We start from the raw sequence: 13344 nt of genomic DNA, 5'->3' as shown, positions 1-13344 counted from the left end.
TGCTTGTTTGTTTCAGATCATTGTCTTGCTGCATGACCCAGCTACGCTTCAGCTTCAGCTCACAGAGGATGGCCTGACATTCTCCTGTAGAATTCTCTGATACAGAGCAGAATTCATGGTTCTGTCAATGATGACAAGTCGTCCCGGGCCTGATGCAGCAAAGCATCCCCAAATCGTGACACTACCACCAATATGCTTGACCACTGGTATGAGGTTCTTGCCGTGGAATGCAGTGTTTGGTGTTCGCCAGACATAACGGGGCCCATGTTGGCCAAAAAGTTCAACTTTTGACTCATATGTCCATAGAACATTGTTCCAAAACTCTTGAGGATCATCCAGGTGCTTTTTGGCAAACTTGAGATGGGCACTCACGTTCTTCTTAGTGAGCAGTGGTTTCCGCCTTGCTACTCTTCCATGAATCCCATTTTTGCCCAGTGTCTTTCTGATGGTGGAGTCACAAACACTGACCTTAGCCGAGGTGAGAGAGGCCTGCAGATCCCTGGATGTTGTTCTAGGGGTCTTTGTGACTTCCTGGTTGATTTTATGCCTTGCTCTTAGAGAGATTTTGGCAGGACGGCCACTACTGGGAAGATTCTCTACTGTCCCACCTCCGCCTGTAAAAAGCCCCTGTCTACGGGAACCTTGGAGCCAAAGATATTCTATTATACCATCCAGGGATATAAAGAGAGCTCTGAACTTTTTTCTATTGAGTCAATGGAGCAGTGCCGGGTTGAGTTGCTTTGAGATGGTTTTATCTATGTTTACTACTGCAGTAAATAAAATATTTAGCTACATATAAATGTGATACTGCAGTCAAAAAACATTTTTACTGCGCTAGAAAACCTGTGATAAGAGAAGTTCATTTATCTTATCAATTACGTTATGTCATCATTCACAGGTTAATATATTTCTTCCATGGACCCTGAGCAACATTGAAACTTTAAGGGCCCTATTTAGCAAATATGTGTGCTTGAGAACAAATGACAGCGTTAGCGAACCGCTGCGTTAGCGAACCGCTGCGATAGCGCACGAAAACGTGATTTAGAAATCGGGTCTCATGCATGGGCTAACGCATATCAAATGGCGAATCATGCATCCAGCCAATCAAAGCACAGTTGGGGGAGTAAGTTTCCCTTTTAGAGCACCGTTCATCTGTGATAGTTAACAGAGTGTATTTTGAAACAAAAAAAGAAGGAAGACAAAAGCACAATTTTATTTTTAAATGTCCCACCTCCGCCTGTAAAAAGCCCCTGTCTACGGGAACCTTGAGGATCCCGAGTGCCCACGAGAGGGAAGCCTGAGTGCCCAGAGCTCACGAGGGGGGAGCCCAAGATCTAGCGCCCAAAAGGGGGGAGGCTGAGCACCCAGCACCCAAGAGGGGAGAGCCCGAGCGTCCAGCGCCCAAGAGGAAGGAGCCACCGTCGCTGCCAGAATACTCCGCATCCCTTGAGGCAGCACGACAGGAGGGCAGCTGGGACAGCTGCTTCAAAGCCCTGGAGTTCTCAAATTGATGCCCCATCTGTGGGGAATGTGGCAATTTTTTGGTCAACTGTCCCCTCCTGGAGAAGGGGGAGGTGGAGCAGCAGGTTACAATACCTCACCCCAGCGCCACCTCTCCAGTCTCCAGAGCCAGAGGCAAACTACCTGCTGCTCCAGCTTCTATCTCCCAAGGGTCAACTCCTACCATCACCTCCTATGGGTCAGCTCCTGCCATCACCTCCTGAGAGACCGTGGATGCCTTCTCCTGCACTGCCTTGGGATGCCAAGCCTGCACTGCCTGGGGATGCGTGTTGTCACCGCCCATGGGTTTTTTAGTGCTATTGCCGCTGCCAGTGCCACCGACAGGTCCGGAGGAGCCAGCCTGTCAACTTCCAGCATTGCCAGGGCTGGAGTGCGCTGCCCCAGTGTCACCATTTCCACTGCCAGCATTGCCACAGCTGGCTAAAGGTCTAGAAGAATCAGCATTTCCGCAGTCAGCATTGCCGCTACCAGCAGTGCCACTGTTGGCTACAGATCCAGAGGAGCCAGAAATCTGGCTGTCAGCATTTCCGCTGACCACATTGCTGCTGCCAGCATTGCCACTGCCAGCATTTACACTGCTGGCTGCAGATCCAGGAAGCAGCATTTCCGCTGCCGGAGTGTGCCGCACTGCTGTCAGCATTTCCGCTGCCAGCGTTGCCAATGGAGAAGGGCTATGCACTGCTCATCTCATCCTGCCTCATTTCATTCTTAAAACATGTATATTTAGTTAATATCAAAAAACACAACTGGCTAATATTGTAAACAATCACCGGTTCTCTATTAAACACCAGGTCTCTACTAAACACCGGGTCTCTATAAAACACAGAGTTTCTATGAACCACCGGGTCTCTATTAAACACCAGGTCTCTGTCATTGCCACTGAAGCTGTGGAAGATGAAAGTGACTTTCATGATTAATAAATAAAAATAACAGAAAACATAAGGTTGGCCTATACATAATGCATATATGTTTAATGCAGTTATTACGTTATTAAAAGTTTTGATAAATCTAAGCATGCTGAAAGTAGGCCGGATACAAACCTCTTGGTGTATTTTAATGTGTTTTGTTGTATTAACAATGTACAAGTTTGAGATTATACAATACATTCTTTTTGATAATGATACTTATTTCTTTTATTGCTCATATTTAAAAATATTTTAGAAGTTTGTATTATTATTATTATTATTATTATTATTATTATTATTATTATTATTATTATTATTATTATTATTATTATTATTATTATTATTATTATTATTATTATTATTATTAAAAATGGTAGATCCAATTATGTTTTTCAATACAAATTTGTACTTCTGCTTGTTCATTTTCCAACATTTTGTATATGGTATCCTTGTTAACCAGTGTATATAAACAAGTGTGTACAATACAATGTAATTTTATTATAAAACAAAACTGTTACTTAGTTTCCACTGACATACAACCTTTTAGCAAAGTTGCTGGAATGATTACATTGTTGTGTGTTAGCAGCTATTCAATGACCACATGAAGCATGTGAAGCTAGTTATCTAATATAAACGCCAGTCTCAAATAATCACCAGTCTCCAATATGCACCGGGTCTGCTGACAAATATTGTAAATAATACTCTTTTGTAGTATGTTGTGCCATATGTGGGTGTTGGTACAGAATCAATAACCGCTCCACTTTTCGGTCAGAACAAGGTTACATATACAGATTCTGATTTTGTTATACCCTGCGCAAATGTTATCTTTCTACACCCCATAATATAATGGCAATATGCCTGTTTGTTGAAGTCAGCATCATTTGAATAGTTGGATGGGATAAGCTAATCAGGGTTTTCAAAATAAGCTGGCGACCGGCACAATCCACCATCTAAAATTACATTTGCATCAGCTACTTTTATTTGAAAACATTAAGATTATTTTCGGGTATTGTACCACACCTTTCAGAACATACATGTCTGCTTTAGAAAGATCATCTGGTAAATATAATCTACTTCTCCCAGCCAGAGGAATACCTACATACTGTAGGTGGTTTGACAGCCAACCCCATTGAGACCTTGTTGAAAAGTGAGGGAATAAGAAGAAAATTCATAACAGAGTTTCATGACATAGACTCTGAAGTATGATAAGGTTTTAAGTCTTGATTCTTTCTGATAAATAAGCACCAGTCGTGTGTACTGTGTGCCACAAGAAACCACAAACAAATCACATTCACATCAACTATACCAGGGGTGGCCAAAGCTGGACCCTCCACTTCTGGTCTTTGTTCTAACCCTGTTCTAAATTGTTTACTTGAACCAGTTAAACCTATAACCAGACCCTGAAGTATTTAATTATATAATTTTACCCAGCAATCCAGATACAGTTTTGGTTCATTGAGTAATGTACTCTCCACTCTTTAGACACTCTTTCTAGTTTTGACGAGAAAGTTTTAACTAACAAAATAAATTTACTAAGACCAGTGATGGCCCTTAATTGACACTAATTGTTTCTGACAACGACGGGAAGTTTTATTTCGTGGAATACATAAGTATACGGTAACGGATTTTGTTATATATATATATATATATATATATATATATATATATATATATATATATATATATATATATATATATATTATGGACTGTTGCCGGGTAGTTGGCGAAGTGCACAGCTGCAGCAGACAGATGCCGAATTATCTTTGAATTCATTCCTGGTTTTGTCTTCTAAAGACAGTTGTTCATTTAATAAAGCATATTGCTCCATGTGACAAAGTGGTTAACAGTGTGCAGGTGCAGGTGATCAATAATCAGACAAACAACGATAATCCAGGTGCAATGAAGGTTTAATTGTATAATCCAATGCCTGATGGCTAACAGCAGTAAACAATAATGTTAATGAAGCAATACATCGGCGTGTATTGCTTATTTATAATCCGTGGGTTTCCCACCAAAATAATGACAGTCCTGTTTCAGTTCACCCACACGTAACACATACACAAACACCAACACCAGTCCACAGTGCGTGCTCTACTTCTCGTAGTGAATACAGTTCTTTCATGACAACAAAGTGCAGTGATGTTAATCCAGGTTTAGTGCTGGCCTTTGGCGACAGCTCTGGATCATGTTAGCCATCTAGATAATAATATAACAGTATATTAATAACAACAAACAAAACACTCACGATATATTTCACAATCAGTAAACACAGGTTCTTCCGGGTTGTTTTTTAACCAAAACAAAGGAACAGATTATGTCGCTTTGACCCCTACTTGTACAGTCACACGTGACCCCTTGGTAAACGATTGCAGCTGCTCCTCCAATCCACAGCTGCAAAATCGTTTCCCTTCCAGGTCGTTGAGTTAGTGCACCGAAGCTCTGCCCCCTTTCAAGATGACCAACTTCCTTAACCCAGAGAATGAATTGTCAGGCCAACCAGTCGAGGGTACTATGTTCCCAATACTTAGCACCCTCACAGGCCGGGAGGGAGATTTACCACCAAGAATCATTATATTTTTGTCACACTTGACATGACTTCCTGCGACTAGACCCCCAACAGCAGCTACTGCTATTCAATAACCTCAACAACAATCAACAAAAACAACATGGCTCAGTTCCCTCTTGCTTTTATTGTAAGTAACTTTACATCCTTCTTTCTTCTTTTAACTTTCTGTTTTGAATAATAAGGTATACAATTACAGTTCCATTCAAAACACTTCCGTTCTGTTCCTCCTCTCTCCTACCTTCCTATGTGGCACCTTTGGATTGGGCGGCTGACCTACATTCCTTTCTAATAGTGATGTCCACAGACCGCAATTTGCTCAGCGTTATGCTATTGGATTGACATCTACTGGCTCAATACACCTAGCACTTGCGAAATCAATTACCATGATTAACCCTTTGCGGTCCTATGGCAGACCAGGTCCGACATTACAATTTTTTTTTTCTTTCCGGTCCGATGTCGAACCCTGTCTGACATCATCAAAAAGACGTCAAGCACAGGTCTCTAATCATTTTTTTCCTCTGGAAAAAGCCGAGAAAACCTTTCAATGGCCGAGTGAGACCAATAAGCCAAGAGAAGCCGAAGAAAAAAGGGGCGGATCTGAGCAATACACAGAGGCCCTGCACCACAGACCTAACACGGACATAAAAAAACAAGATAGCTGCTTCCACATCCAGCGCTCAAAGAATATCACAGACATTTGCAGAGCTTTTTGAGATGTTATAGTAATAAAATAATGACTTGGATGGCATTACCACCTGTTCTTTCTTGCTTTCCATGCTCATTTAGCCTGATATCTGTTATTAGCTGCTTCTATTATTTCACGTACTGTTACTAGTACGTATTCTGCACTTTTCACTGTATTGCACTATTTCATGTATTATGCACTTTCCACTGTATTTAGTGTATTATTTTCATGTATTATGCTACTATCATGTATTATGTACTTTCCACTGTATATTATGTTTTATGCATTTCTCTATATGAAGTATTATGGATTTTCCTGTATTTACAGTGTGATGGTGTTCCACTATGAAAGGCACTATATAAAATAAAGATTGATTGATTGATTGATTGATTATTGAGGAGTTTGGTGATAAAATGAGTGATTGTAAAATGTCATTTTGTTTTATTTTTTATTTACTTAACCCTGATAATTAAGCTGATGGTCAATGTATCTTTTAGCAAGCATTTCAACCGTTAGGTTCGTTGCAGCAAGCTGTAATAACAGTTAGTTGGGATTTATCAGTACTTTTGCTGCTTGTGCAAGGCATACTCTCAGTCTCGCAGTCAACAGAGCCCGAGGCTTGCAGTTGGCCCTCTCTCTGCAGGTATGTGGATACATGCTTGTATCGTAGGTGGATATTATTGCCCCAGTGCTGTTCATGTAGCTCAGGGTTGTATTGCAAATTGTGAATCTGACTGGTAAAATGCAACCCAAACAAAGCTATTTTTAAAATGTTATTTTTTCAAATTAGACTGTAATTTTAGAAAACTTTACTGGCTGCAATCTCGGTCATGTTCAGTTTGGTATCGGTTTGCTTGTTAATATTATTAACCACATCGGTTTAAGAATAATTATTTTGTAAAATACCTCTAGTTTGTAGTCTTTTGTATTAATTAAATTGAATAATTAAATATAGTTTTAGTAAGTGCAAAGGTACAATACAGTATTGGTATCAAACCTGCACTTTTAAGAACACCTGAGTAATTTAGAGCCCAAGGAAGAAATTATGATGTATTTATAGTAATACATTGGACTGCAATGGCAGGCTTATTGTAGTTCATGGGTCTGTTCAGACCATTTATATTTGTTGCAATACAAGATAGATTAGACAATGATTAATTTTCTATTAATTAATTATTTGAATAAATAATTGTACATGCCCAACCCTAAATTCAACCATGCAAAATAGTGTGCAGCACCTACTGCTTACAGATGACAGCACAAAAAACATGGGTTTGATTGTTTGCCAATTTCCTGTGACTTAATTTACACCCTGTAGTTCATCAATGATTATCTTTATTTTGAACACATGTATAGCAGGGTAGACAGACGGTCCTGCCTCGTCACACTGATAATGTCTTCTCCAGCTCACTGCACACAGTGAGACTTGCTTACGAATGGAAATACTGTACATATGTTAGTATAAAACTATTTACATACCTCAAAACCAGGAACAATCTGATTGCTGGGAAACACTTGAAGTCAATTGCTTTCAAATAGTAAGAATCTAGTGCCCCTCTGGGTGTCCTTGAAAAACAAAGAAATCTGTGAATAAGATGGACGACCTACTAGTCTCTGGTAGTATTGTTCTTGTTGCCTGATTTCACTATTTTGGAATGGTCAAGGCAAACCTCAGTACACTGCTGTATTAATATTTGATGTATCTTCAGGTTTCTATCCTAAAGAGAATATATGTATGTTTTAAAAATGGTTGTTCTCCAACTGATACATTTGTTCTCAACTGTTAGTCCCTTCAGATTATTTTATAGTGCAGAGTCAGGTCACAGTAAAGTTATTGTCTGGACATAGGAGACATTTCAATGTAGCCCACCAAATGTTTTCTGCTGGAAAAACAAAAAAACATTGGGGCATCAGACAGACAAACTCTCTAATACAGAAAACAAAGGCTTACTTATTAGCAAATGTCTGACACCAGGCGGTGTCAAATAGGGACAAAGGATACCATGGCCACACATAATCTGCTCACAGTGATGCCAACATTGACATCAATAGGAGTCAATAGGAAATCTAGCCTTTTCAATTAATTTATTATTATGTTTACATTAACAAGATGACACACTTTTATTGAACTTCTCCTCAACCAAATAAAATACTATTATTGCCTTTCTCTTTCTAGAAAAAAAAAATGCACTTGCCTTTTTAAAAGTGGGCAATTATTTAAAAAAACTAAACTTTTATTGTCATGTCAAACCATGACATTAGGTCTGTGGCAGTGCAGAGGAGAACCCCTGCATAAATGAGACGGGGCAAAGCCCTGCATATTTAAATGTCTTGTGCTGATTATTATTATTATTATTATTATTATTATTATTATTATTATTATTATTATTATTATTATTATTATTATTATTTTAAAAGGAAATGCATTGCAAGTACTGCAGTGTTTTATGTTTATTTAAAATGAGTATGTTTTGGTATATATGGTTTAAATGTATTTTGTGTTATTTGAAAATGTTTGTTGTGGATATGGTCTGGCAGGGGTGATTGTTAGCAGTTTGTCTCTGCCAGACATCTCGTGAAAATGAGAAAATCGACAGCGACTTAATTAGAAACAGAGTTGCTGTTGACCACGCAAACATTAGAAACCCTATACAGAAGGTGACCATCTCCAGATTAATTAATTGATTAATTTCTTGCTAATCTGGAGATGGTCATCGGTATAAAATCCTGCAGCTTTCCATGTTCAGGGGGGGACTGTCTAGGAGCCGAAAATGGGAGTGAGGAGGTAAAGAAAAAAATAACTGAAAAGAAACATTTACATTTACATTTTAAACACCCACGTAACCCATATTTATATCCTGTGTATTTTATACAAAAACACCAACATTAACACACTACATACAACATAAAACACTAATAAACACAAAAGGGGCAGGACACTCAGCCACACAGTTGTGAGAATTATTAGTTGTCTGTTTTGGCCCACGTGTCCTTTAATTTTGTTAAACCTTTTTATTTAAAAACGAAATAAACGCGCCACAGCACCCATTCAAACCGCAGTACTGCCTGTTTGTGGTTTTATTTCCCTGGTCTGATGTCATCCACCAGCCATCACTGTCACAAGGCCTAATTATGGTCCATCTTTATCAATATTAATTGGTTTATTATACTTCTAAAAATGTTTTAGAAAGACTGTCCTCTCGTTTTCTGATAATTCACACTCAACAAATAACATACCTTAACAGATTAAGGAAAAAAACATTTCGTTATGATTTCTATTCCAATGATAAATATTTTTACTGGTTCTTATTAATTGATATTTTTAAAATGTGTTGTTACTTTGTGGCTATATTAACAAAGTTCAGATTAAACAAATACGCCAGCCTCTTTTTGAGCAATGTCTCTGTCGTCTTAACCATTTAATAATTGATATTGAAAAGAAGGATGTTGAAGAGTGAAGAGGCCTAAAATGAAAAAAAAAATATTGCTCTTGTGTATAGTGGTTAAGACTCTCACTTGAGGTGTGTGTGTGTTTGCAAATTACACCAGAAACTTGAGTTAACAGTCTGGTACTAGCACAACCTAAATAATGCACAATCATCCTGCTTTGAAAACATAATTGTGAAAAACAGTACATTTATGAATGAAGTAAATGGCAATCACAGGGTTTCATCAGGGGTTGATCTACCATTATTCCAGTTGTATGGAAAGGGTAACACTCTGTGATGTCAATTAGATCCTCCTTAGTAATATGCTTATTCACATCTTCCCATTCAAACCGATGACGTTCTGAAAATTACATTTCCTCTGAAAGCCAGCTCTTTAAAATACAACAAACCTACTGTATACATTTCCTGAAAACAATTTTTCATATTCTCTATCATAAGAGAATAACTAAATAAAATTGTTTGTAGGTGATTTTTTTTATTTTTTTATTTGTATAGCAAGTCTTACAATTATGGCATAAACATTATAGTAAATGTGAATTTTAGTGGGTGGCTAATGGCAAAGTTTAAATAATAAATAAAATAAATAAATAAATAAAAAGTAGACAATTGCCAAACAATTAGGGATTAAACTGCACTTCACGTTTAGAAATAGTACGTAATACACTTCTTCACTAGTAAGGTGAAACAAGAATTCTACCTGATAAGGAAAACCTATTTGTGGACTACAGGTTTTTCTGGAAAATGCTTGACATTTACAGCTGGTTTAGATGTATTATTATGGAATCATATCACCAAGGTACTATCTAACATTCTAAAAAACAACTTCCCTTTCCTTTTTAGTATAGCATGACCTGTTCCAAATAAATAGACCACATTGGTCTACTCGTATGATATAACTGACAGTGAATTATACAACAGCTTACTAGTATCCTTCTGTTTCTCTTCTTTCCTTACCGAATATAATCTTGCCAAATTTCCCCTCATTCTAAAGTCTAAGTGTCCTTCATCATCAGAGGTGATTACCCTCTGCAGCTTTTATACAAAATCAATACTAGGAACTAGACAAGGCATCAAAGATACATCGTATTTTCACATGTACCTGTTATCTGTGGAACCATTTCAGATGAAGCCAAATCGCAGCAGAATTAAGCAAAACCCACAAAGTAGTTGCACTTTAAAAAACCCTAATAGCATTTTTTTTGGCATGTTGCCAGATGAATGCAACCTTTGACCCATATTAACACAACAATAATGTAATAATGCCTCCCTTACATTCTGGGGTTTTCACAGTAAATTGTATGAAACAGGTCGTTTAATTGACTTACTGTATATATTAGTATCAATAGCTAGTTGAATCTTCTCAGTAATCATTAATAATAATAAAAAAAAGAAAGCACAGCTATAGTTTTACCTAAAATAAATCTAAAAATTCATAAATACTGAAAATCCTCAGACACCATGTACATTGGGTTAAAGTGGTTGAGTTGAAGTGTTTTCAGTAGTCCTTTAAATTATGAGACATGCTCAACAATGTAATAACATAGGTACACATACAAGTTGACCATAGTAAAAACATAGCAAAGTGTAATAAACCATAGCACAAGAATGGTAATGAACAGTTAAGCATTGTAAAGTAGCGAGGTATGGTAAAGCACATTAATAAAAATGACAAACCAGGGCTTCTGAACGGCTCCACTCCATACATTGTTAACTCTACAGTGTATGCTCTCCTATCCATGCCAATTAAGGACAAGCCACAAAAAATAGAATAATCCACTCTTATTTTCACAGATATCATTCACATGAGTTATGTGCCTTTCAGGTTACTGCAACTTGGCATTTTAGTGCAGAGAAGATTAAAATCCACAGGTAAGATAAGGGATGGGATCAATGTGGAGATATAAAAACCTCCATGAATAGTGTGCCACAACTTTGATTAAACAAGGTACAGCAAATGTGGATTTTGGCAAGTCTGTGATTTATTCCCAAATTACATCTGTGTACATGTACATTTTAAAGTGAACGTTGTTATTTGATGCTAAGATGATGATTCTATGGTAATGGAATGCTTTATTAAGCCATTACATATACATGCAAAACCCTTCATTAATAATTTCTAAAAGCCTGTCAGTTCTTCTTTGGTGCTTTAATTTCTTTTAACTACAGGACCCGTCTCACCCCTATATTCTGGCTAAATGACGGCTTGACAGACATGACTGTGATCACAGTAAACTATTTCTTGATACAGTGACCAATACAGGTAATGAGCTAAATTGGAAGACACATGGTTGACTGTTTTTTTTTAATCAGCACCACCACGTAACACCAAACAATTAGAGGTTGGCTTTTATAAGCCTACAGTGCATATTTTTAAAGTGGAAACATGTGTCTCAGATGAGTTGTAAAACTGAGGTTATATTGTACGTGACTCTGCAGCAGCAGTTGTGATGTATAGTTCAACCCATAGTCTCTGTAAGTCACTTTGGGTAAAAGGGTCTGCTAAATAACAACAACAATAATAATAATAATAATAATAATAATAATAATATAATAATAATAATAATAATAATAATAATAATAATAAAGTGGGAAATATATTTTTTTTACCCTAAAGAAAAGGGTTTATGCAATAGTGACTGCCAAAATTGGTCCACCATTCAGTTTTAGCAGTCAAACCCCTGAGACAATTTGCCCATTAAAACCCTTTGCATATATTTCGATAGAAATAATTATTTATTCAAAGGTACCAATTATACACTATTCCACCTACAAACCAGCAAATATTGTGTTCAATACATATGGAGAAAACAATCCCAACTGAGATGGATTTAAAACGAGTTAACACCAATCTGTCGCATTGCAGCAGGGATTATATTTTAATACTATGGTATGTCAGTTTGTAAATGCCCTCCATCCACGCTATTTGTTGCAATTACAAAAACTTTACGTGACGCATTCTGTTTCCACAACAGATCTACTCTGTACATGTCTTCATGCAATTCAGAAGCCTGTATCTCAACAGATCTACTCATCTAACTTAGAAGAAAAAAAAATAGTTAATGACCCATAATGTGGAACTAACATGTTTCATCCCTAGGGAAACCTGAAGATAAAATTAGAAAGGTTTTCTCAAGGGTGTTCAAATAACTCTCAGTTCCTCAATACTGCTGCTATGAACTCAATTTAAAAAATCCTATCAACCGCTGTATGTATTAAGAAAAGTATGCAGAATAGATTCTTTCACTAAACAGTTTAACCTTTCTTTGAAATGTAACATCTTTGCTTGCCTTAGGCAGAACAATGTTAGTATTTATTCACATGCAATGCAAATGTTTATTTTATTTTTTTTGTTTGTTTTTAAATTGATTTTGCATGACCATAAATGTCTTCCTTAACAAATAGTTTGTACAATTCTATTTGTGTATGAACTGCAAACACCCTCCACCTCCACTCCTAAACAACAAGCAGCAAAGTTCATTCAAAATGATCTAGACAAAATTCGGAACTGGGCAGACACATGGCAAATGACATTTAATAGAGAAAAGTGTAAGGTACTGCACACAGGCAATACAAATGTGCACTATAAATATTATATGGGAGATACTGAAATTGAAGAAGTAATCTATGAAAAAGACCTAGGAGTTGTGGGGAAGCTATATAAAAGGCCAACAAGATGCTCGGATATATTGTGAAAAGTGTTGAATTTAAATCAAGGGAAGTAATGTTAAAACTGTACAATGCATTAGTAAGACCTCATCTAGAATATTGTGTGCAGTTCTGGTCACCTTGCTACAAAAAGGAAATTGCTGCTCTAGAAAGAGTGCAAAGAGGAGCGACCAGAATTATTCTGGGTTTAAAAGGCATGTCAAATGCAAACAGGCTAAAATAATTGAATCTATTCAGTCTTGGGCAAAGAAGACTACATAGTGACCTGATTCAAGCATTCAGAATTCTAAAAGGTATTAACAATGTTGCAGAAGGTGATTCGGTGTGAGTGAGTGGAGGACAGGGTGTGCATGGGGAAGGAGGCGAGGTAGTGAAGCGTTTGCAGATATGTGATTTTGGAGGAGAAGGAGGCAAAGTCATCAGCAGAGATGAAGGAAGGAGGAAGGTGGAAGAGGGGAAGGGCTAAGGAGGAAGGAAAAGGTAGAGAAAAGTTTACTGGGATTACTAGTGGAAGACTGAATGTTAGAGTGGAAGTAGAGGTAAATTTAGAAG

The 13344-nt window shown here is 37.3% G+C and overlaps 1 protein-coding gene across 2 annotated transcripts in view; it reads right to left on the bottom strand.

The window, feature by feature from the left end:
* Positions 1-13344, bottom strand: part of LOC121314306 (corticotropin-releasing factor receptor 2) — a 103135-nt gene that overhangs the window by 79792 nt on the left and 9999 nt on the right. Inside the window, exon 1 of one of the 2 annotated variants that reach the window (XM_041247417.1) lies at positions 7157-7430. The exons of the other annotated variant lie outside the window; for it this stretch is intronic. The gene's annotated coding sequence lies outside the window, so the exon portion shown is untranslated. Of the gene's footprint in view, positions 1-7156; positions 7431-13344 lie in introns of those variants that run through there. 2 annotated transcript variants of the gene reach the window in all.

The sequence above is a fragment of the Polyodon spathula genome, chromosome 4 (genome assembly GCF_017654505.1).
Source record: "Polyodon spathula isolate WHYD16114869_AA chromosome 4, ASM1765450v1, whole genome shotgun sequence".
Classification (NCBI taxonomy): Eukaryota; Metazoa; Chordata; class Actinopteri; order Acipenseriformes; family Polyodontidae; genus Polyodon; species Polyodon spathula.
The sequence above is the reverse complement of the archived record's forward strand: the minus strand, read 5'-3'. Positions and strand labels throughout refer to the sequence as shown.